Source organism: Carassius auratus, unplaced genomic scaffold, assembly GCF_003368295.1.
Source record: "Carassius auratus strain Wakin unplaced genomic scaffold, ASM336829v1 scaf_tig00216329, whole genome shotgun sequence".
Taxonomy (NCBI): Eukaryota; Metazoa; Chordata; class Actinopteri; order Cypriniformes; family Cyprinidae; genus Carassius; species Carassius auratus.
In genome coordinates, this window is record NW_020528513.1 from 36,039 (window position 1) to 45,348 (window position 9,310).

The 9,310-nt window shown below is 38.0% G+C and overlaps 1 pseudogene; it reads right to left on the bottom strand.

The window, feature by feature from the left end:
* Window positions 1-1,574: 1,574 nt before the first annotated feature.
* On the bottom strand, window positions 1,575-9,166 carry LOC113097553 (cytoskeleton-associated protein 5-like; annotated as a pseudogene).
* Between the last annotated feature and the right edge of the window lie 144 nt (window positions 9,167-9,310).

Here is a 9,310-nt window from a genome sequence, read left to right on the forward strand (position 1 = left end):
GCTGGGAAAATGTCATACAAAAAAAAGAGCTAAGAGATCTTCAGAGCTGTCGTTTGTTTTCTCCTGGTACTTTCCCACCAAAATTTCTCTGGATTGCTGTGAGAATCTTTTGATTCAAGACCATGACCAAATGAGTCATGCCCCTGAACTGTGTCACATGCACAGCTTGTTCCTGTTTCCCCATCCATGTATATATATATATATATATGGGGTGGCAAAAATTATTACAGAAAATGTCATGCTTTCTTTGCGTAAACATTTGAGCAGCATTATGAAAATCTTCCCACATTATGATGTAGACGTGGGGTCGAGTTAGAATGTTCTGTTTTATGTAGGCCTAGGTGATTTTGATCTGATTAATGTCAAGAAACACATACAATATCTGATACACTATTTGGAAAAAGTGATTATGCCACAAGAAAACACAACTGTTGTAAAGTTTGGGCTCTGTTAAGATTTTTTTTAAATGTTTAATGAAAGAAGTCTCTTAAGAGACCAAGGCAGCATTTGATCAGAAACACAGTATTAAAAAAAAAATAATAAAAAAAAAAAAAAAAAAATAAAACTCTGGAATATATTTAATTTAAAATGTTAATATATTTTAATGTAAATGATTCCTGTGAATTTTGAGTAGTCATTATTCCAGTCTTTAGAGTCACATGAAATCATTCTAATGTGCAGATTTCTTGCTAATATCTTCATCTCCAATACGCATTAATCCTCAAATGAGCTGTTAATTGTTTTTTTTTAATGTGGCTGACACTCCCTCTGAGTTCGAAACAAACCAAATTCCCAGAGTAATTCATTTATTTTTTTGAACTCAGAGGGAGTGTCAGCCACATTTAAAAAACAATTAACAGCTCATTTGTGGATTAATGCGTATTGAAGACACAAACGGTTTTAAATGATTCAGTTCGATTTGAACGCTCACAACAGACACTGAAGAGAAGACAATGCTGAATAAAGTCATAGTTTTTGCTATTTTTGGACCTAAATGTATTTTCGATGCTTCAAAAAATTCTAACTGACCCTCTGATGTCACATGGACTACTTTGATGATGTTTTTCTTACCTTTCTGGACATGGACAGTATAACAGCACAGTTTCAATGGAGGGACTGACAGCTCTCGGACTAAATCTAAAATATCTTAAGAAGTTAATAACTGCTCTGTTCTGAATATAAAGTTAAGGTTTTAGTTTTTTTGTAACGGTGTGAAAATCTTTACTGTTACTTTTAATGTAATCCATTTTTGCAGAGAAAAAAAAACTGAGATAGCTATACAATACTATCACAATATGGATATGTACATGAATCTATACTGTAATAGTATTGTGCATTGTTCAGCCAGACACTTTCAGCCCCTTGAAGTAAAAATTCAGAAGAGCATCAATGTATAGTTTGTTAAATTATATATATAAAAACCTTTATTGACATTTTTACTATAGATTATACACTTAAAACTTAATAGCAACACTTCAACATTAATCCCTGCTGGGTAATTCAAAACAATCCATCAATAACCAAGATTCCACTACAGTTTGCAAAATGTTGGGAATGTTATTAAAAGAACGGAATTAACAGCCTTTAGTAATGCAAACTTTATTTACATTAAAAGAAAGTTCCGGTACTTCATGCCATGCTCCTTAAAAGAAAGGAATCAATCCTTCAAACGTTATGAGAGCTTCAGAGATGCTTGAGAGAGAGAAAGAAAACAGCAAAAATGGCAAACAGTTTTGAACAGACAGAAGTTGAGACCAAGTGAAAGCGACATTAATTTAGATTTCTCTGAAATGTCTATTTTAAAAACAAACAAAACAAGCGTCAGTTACACATATTACAGCATTCTGCACAGGAAAACTGTACACTGAAAACCCTAGATGACACGTAAAAGCCTAGTGTGGTTAGCCACTGTATGTACAAAAACAACAATACTAACATACAGAAAATGTTTACTTAATATTATACAATGTAGACAGACCGAGTTATATTTTTTCAGCCTATTTCGCATTATCGTAATCTATGTAGGCATTTACCCTGAAAAACGTTGGGATGGTGGAGTTTGGGGAAGTCGGCTGACTATCTAGTGCATTAGCATATGAAGGCGAGGCGCTGATCTACTGGCGGTTGCTCTTTATCCTCTCCAGCCTCTTTTTGAGGTCGTCGAGGTTGGAGGCGGGGGAGGAGGAGCGGGTGGGGCTATGGGAGTGGGACTGCTCCTGCTGGAAGTGCTCACGGGACTCCTTCAGCTGGGACAGTTTGCTGTGGAGCATGTCTGTGGAGGAGGCCACCGACGGTCTCAGAGAACTGAGAGGAGGCCGGTCTTCCTCCGGCTGCAGGAGAACACGCAAATATTTACAACTGTTTTATATACTGGAACTAAAATTCATAAATCTTAGGTTGTAAAAGTATTACTACATCAATTATCAAAAAGAAAAACAAAAGAAAAATAGTAATTTTTAAGATTATTATTTTGTTGAAAAACATTTTTCTTTTAAAAAGAATAATGGCAAATACATAATATATATTAAAACACAGATTCACTAATTATAGACAATCATGATATTTTACACTAATATTTACCAAATACAGGAAATATTGATTTTTGATGCATTATAATTACACAAAATATTAGTTTCATTATTATATACTAAAATTTAAATACAAGTAAATAAAAACAGCATAAAAAACATTGATATTTGAAGCATTTTTAAATAAACAAAATTGATCCTAAGACTTATTTGTTAAAAAGTTAATCAAATTTTTTTGATTTACTGTTAAAAATAGTTACATTAAAACCGCTGTTATTGTCATTATATAAATCCTAAAAATGTAATAAAGAATTAGCTGATACATCAAATATAAATAGTTTTGTTTTAATACATTTACATTATTTAAATGCATTTTGCTGTTGAAGGTATTGGTAAATAAATTTTACACACACACACAAAAAAAAAAAAAAAAAAAAAGTATTGTTTTAGCACCCAAATTCTATTATTTTTTTAAATACGTCAAGCCACGTACTATAAGGAAAAACACTACTGAATTTACATAATTCAGCTTTTTTCATAACCAAAAGACTAAGAAAGTCAATAAGATTTTAATAAGAGACAAACCGTTGAGTTCTCAAGGCCGCGCCGTTTCCGTAAGATCTTCAGTCTCTCGTAGTAGGCAGCGGCGTTCATATCTTCTCCGTTATTGCTGACGGGCACGCTGCTAGAGCCCGGCAAATACGAGTCTGTGCTGTGCTGAGGGATTACTGAAAGACAACGCGGACCTTAGTACGCCAAGACAAAAATCAAGACAACAAAACACCAAGGTTACATAAAAGTTGGTGCAACTCACCTCCTGTGGAGGGCTGGATTCGGCCTTTTCCTTCACGCTCCGACTCAATCATGCGGAGCCCTCGCTCCACGTAACTCTGGAAGAACTGGGACGTGTTCCTCAAGAAGGGCTCGAGGTCTGCGTCAGAGTACTTCTGCTTATATTCATACAGCTCCGTCAGACCCTGAGAAACAACATACTCCGATAAATGGATAGTTCCAGTTATTTCGCAAAATTTGAAAAGTCTTTAGCAAGCTGTAGTGTCACCTCTTTTGTATTCTCTTTAGAGCCGATCTTCTTGAAGATCTCAGACAGGATGTCGCTCACTTTGGCCTTGATCATTTTATCATCCTATCCAAATTGAAATTCAGTTAAAGAAACCAGATCAACCACTACAATTTTCTCCCTGTATCATTAGGAACATACCGATCTGAGGGCGCCCTTTTCTGAGCTCTTGTCGGACTTGAGTCCGGAGAGGTTTGCCGAATGCTTGACCACCCGCCTCAAGTGAGCCTCCAGTTCCGACTCGTTGCGGTTCTCAATCATGGACATGTGATCTAATATCTATGAGAGAGACATTTACCGATTACTTTCATAAAGAAAGTTTCATAAAGAACTTTAATTCTCTATGAAGGTCTCAAACGTGTACCTGGCGCCAGTGAGCCTGCAGAGCGTGTGCAGCAGCGTCTTCAGCGTCCGATGGGGAACATCACTCTTCAACTGTTTGAGTTTCTCTTTAGGGAAAACCTTCATGAAGTTGTGCACATCTAGCAGGATGCGGTCCAGATTAATACTGTTGATGGTCTGCGGCAGGAAACGGATCATTCTCCATAGACACTGCATGGGACAGAGAGCGGTGTTATTTAAAGAGGACAAGAAAGCAAAATAGGTCATATTTTCATAAAACACTGAATCTATGTTGGAATAAGATTTTTAACCCCATTACATCAGTGTTATGTACATACTATTTATTTTTTTAAATTGACTTATATTTTTATTTTTTTCAGTTTTCATTTTTGTTTCGTTTACATTTGAGTTCTTCAGCTTTCAAAAAAATAAAAGAAATCTTGGCAACTAATTAAAGTCAAGTTTTCCCCTCTTTATTTATATTTTATTTCAATTATTGGAAATATAATTGTTTTAGATTACAACATTGACTTAGAAAATTATTAGCACTGCCATAAAAAAGACGATCAACTAATAAAATGGCATACTGTTCAGACTTTTTGGTGTTTGAGACAATCCTGTAAAATTTAGCAGCATCATGATTTCATTGGGTTGTGGAAAGTAACTAAAAGTCCTACAGGCTTATTAAAACAAAACAGAACAAGACCTAAGAGTTCTGTAGTTTAAATGTCAACATGCATATATGGGCACAAAATGCACCAGCATACCTTCATGACAAGGTTCAGAGAACATGGGGGAACCGGCGGTGCTGATAAGACTGTCCTGCAGCAGCACCAACAGAGCACTGGAAAGAAAACAAATGACCCTTGGGCTTAACCTACAACCACGATTACAGTCAGTCTGCAGTGTCGGCCAACTGTATACAGAACAGTACAACAAAAACACAGTTCCTGTTAAGGACTTGTAGCCCAGCGGAGCCGCACTGCTCAACCTTAGGATGTTGGTTCTGGTCAGATTCTCTAGAACTCGACCACGAGCAGATTGACAGAGCGAATGAGCTGCTGTCCGTCCTTCAATGTCCTCCACCCTGGAGTCCACATCAGTGTGATGAGGACCGTGCATCAGGTCCTTCAGGACGCCCATGGAGGCCTCCCCGCGCCAGGACTCTCCATAGAGAACAGCTGGAAACGGACACACCAGTGACTCAGCACTTTTGTTTGCTCTGCCAGACTCTCCTTTCTATTTTTGCAAATAAAAGCCGTAATTGTTTCTGGCAATACAATACTAGATGTGTTCAGAAATTAGGGATCCTCTAGGTTGACGCAAAAGCTAATTTCCCTAACAAAAAAGCAAACCGAACTCACAGAAAGCATGTTTCCTATGATGCAGCTTGTAGAGTTTGAAGATGTCCTTCTTGTCCAGCCGATCGTCAGCCATGTGCGTGTTATAAATGAGCCGCAGCTGCATGAAGGTGGCGATGAGGAACTGGTCGATGTGGCCAGACATGGCTTCCGCTTTGTCCGCCTGCCTCAAGACCTCATCGATCTGCAGAATGTCACAAGGAAATGTCTTACTGATGTATTCATGTCTTCATTTAATAAACCATTAAAAAGTGATTTCTTTTGCTTGACATCGAGCAATGCAAGAATACCAAACAGTGGAGGCCCCACCTGTGCCAAGGCCTGGATACTGCGGTGTTAATGTCTCCACTGGCCATCCTGGGAGATGACTGAAGTTGATGCGTGGAGGCAGTGGCTGATTGTGGAATGTCATCAAAAATGAGGAGCAGACCGAACGAATCCTGAAAAACAACATTTTAATACACTTAGCATCTCAGAAGCAAAAAATATTTTTGTCATGTAATACATTTTGACAGAAGTACAACAAGACTAAACTCGATACTTGCCTGCTCCGGGATCTATGACCGGCTCCAGAACTTCATCAAGTTATGGCTGCACCAGGTCAGGGATGTCGCGTGGCCACATGTGTGGTTGTTCTCGAACACATCCAGATCCAGCTGAAAACTCTTTTGGGATGACGGGAGTTGGGTACTGCTCCAAGGTGAGCATTCTGTGCCCGAGCTTGACTGTTGAAATGAAGAAAAAGGTCACTTCTGGTGCTTTTTATGTTATTTACTGGCCCACAACATGAATAAGAGCCCCCCAAAATCCTGATTCATTACAAGCAAAAAGGAAAGCAAGTATTAAAGCATATGTGCACTTTTGATTTTCCTTGCAATATAAAATTTGCAACAATGTCACCATTTTGTCTCAAGTTTACAAACCAGTAAAGTGAATAGTTTCAAGTAGAAGCATTTAACGTCAAGAAGCAAAAAAAAAAAGTTTGGGTCCATGTGATTCTTTTGTTGAAGTTCATGGTTTTCAAATGAAATGGTCTGAACTGATTCAATCATTTAGTTTGTTCCCTCACTCCCAATATTTATCATTAAAACACGTGCACAAGTAAACACACACACACACAACACACACACACACACACTTCCTGGGGTCCGTTCTTCGTACATGGATTACTTCCGTTAGCTGGATTTTATGCGTTGACGATTTGACATCACGGATTCATTAACTTCTCAGCCTGGAGTTTCTGTCATGGCAACAGGTCCGTGAGCTCACACCTGCTCAGTAGCGGGCTTATTTCACATAAACTGGATTAGATTGCATCATTTAACGTGAAGGTGATACTGAAACTGTCTCAACCACTGCCATTTTCTTACAAGAGTACCTTGTTAAACCAGGAACAATATTTTATAAAAATAATTTTAAAAAAATCTGAAAATAGTTACGATGTTGTGTAAATCTATAATAATGGACACGACCAGTTTTACTCATTGAGATATTTAATCGTGAAGGAATAATTCAATTTTATTACAGTCACACATCGAGTATGTCTGAGTCGTGCATTAATTTGAACAATAAGCTTTTATGCGGGTGACTTTGATGGTAGATGCAGACCACTTCTTAAATCTCAAAATGCTTATAACACACAAACTTAAATTATTATCTCAAAATAAGCGAGGTACGAAGAACGGACCCCTGATCAAAAGTAAGATTTTTTGTAATCAATTTTAATGTGTCACTTCTGAATATTTACAGTAATGCTACTATGGATTTTCATTTCATTTTTTTTTTTTTACTCTTTATTAAAAAAAAAAAAACAATAGTAACATGTGGCTGCTGAAAATAGTTCCACCACAGGAATAAACTACATTTTAAAAATATATTTTAAATTGTTATAGTAATTCACAATATTGCGTTTTTTTTACTCTAACTTTGGATCAAATAAATACAGCTTTGGTGCATTTGCGCAAAAATAAATATTCAAATTTCATGTACCCCAAACCTTTAAAATGGTAGTGTATACATATTTTTATAAATATTTTTATGTATAAATTTTTTTTTTATACTGGTGCATCAATTAAATATTTTCTGTGTGTTCATTTTCTGAAAGTGTGGAAACATGATTTACTTTCAAAATACATTTGTACCATTATATACTCCTTTTATAAAAATAAATAAATAAAAACAAAGAGTGAAACCAATAGGGATATCAATATGAGGCTGAAAAATATCTGGTTATATCAGTCATCTATATGATCTACTAATCTCTCAAATATTTCAGTCCAGTTTTTTTGTGATCTCTAGACCTCCAGGATGTCAGGTGCCATGTCATGTGAACAGTGGCTACAGCAGTACTTACATCCTGTAAGTGCGATACATTATTCTGTCCATGGAGGGCAGCGAAGAAAAGAAGGGAATAGTAAGAGAAGAGAAAGGCTCAGGATTAAGAAACAACATGCAATGACACAAGGAGGACAGAACGAGACAGAATGAGACTGTGTATAGAGAAAGTATTACACATGGACCAGGACTCTTTTAAGAGTGCATTAATTGACAATAAGTAGTACATACTTGAGCTTGTTGGGCACTTCCTCTTGAGCAGGTTTGCGCAGGAAGGTTGCACTGGGATTTGCAGGAGGCTCTCTCTGTGGTCGCTCCTGTTTGGCTGAGGCTGCAGGCACCTTCTTGGCCGAACGTTTGATTCTCTCTTCCAGCATGCTCATTTCTTTCTCAGACAGCTTGACAATGATTAAAAGCTCAAATTTGAATTTAGCCCGACATCACATCCAAAGATGGTAATAAAAGGGAAAGGTTCATGTATGAGGGTAATTAGCATCTTACATTGCCAATGAGTTTGAAGACTTGGTCTCCACAAGCGTTGTAGGCAGCCAGGACTGTATTGAGCGCAGCGTTGCGGACCGTAGTGTCACGGTCTCCAATGTGGACAGCGATATCTTTAAGAGCTTTGGCTGGAGTCGGCTGGCAGACATTCATCCCGAAGTTCTCAATCAGGCAGCCGAGCTCCTCAAGACATTCTGAAGAACGAATAAGACAGACAGTTATGATAAAGACCATTTCTACTGTAAAAATGGCTCTGTGTTTGAGAAACATAATCCATGTGTATTTACCAGATCTCTGCTTGGAGTTTTTGGATTTGGTTCCCTCCATAAGTAAAGGGAAGACTTTACTGGCCGCGTAGACTTTACACAACATTGTCAGAATAGCTCTGACATCTTTACGCACCCCATCTTTTGACTCTCCAACCTGAAAGGCAAGAAAGCACCATGTTAGGCTGTGGTTTATCAAAACACATGCATGCTATCCAAAACTAATGTTTGGATGGATTAAGACCCACCTTGAGGATCAGGTAGGGGATGAAAGAGGAGGCCTCGTAGTCATTGAGCTGGTAGTTCTTCCTGCTCAGCATGGTGAAGAGCAGTTTGAGGAACTCCAGGGCTTTCATCAGCACACTGGTGTTTTGTGTCAAAGAACCGCAAAGTAAACCACTTCAATATCAGATCTAGACAGCCAATCACAGCCTCACACTCTGGCTCCATGTGCTGAAAAATACAGTTGTAAGCAACTTATTAGTCTTGTGTAAATTGATACGATTTGACTCGCAAATTGCAACATGACTAACCTCAATCATGGCTCCAATAGCTTTTACGTGGCGCTGAAAATCAAAGTGGAAAAGTTTCGTCTTGGAGCCACTTGGGCAGACATGTCGACATTTGAGTCTTCAGCTGCTCCACGTACTCATCACGAGGAGTGATGAAGTTCCACTTGAGAATCTGGAGAGGAGTTGAGAAATGGTTACCAAACATGCCCAAAAGCCTAAACTTGGGCACTATCCACTCAAACATTGGTATTCTCAAAACTGCAGCATTTTCAATGCGAAACCCGACCTTTTTTAAAACTCCTGCCAGTGTGAAGATTTTCAAGAACACCGGTTGCAGTGTAGGAGATTTTAGCTTGTGATGTCAGAGCGTGCCTGTCATCTCCTTTGG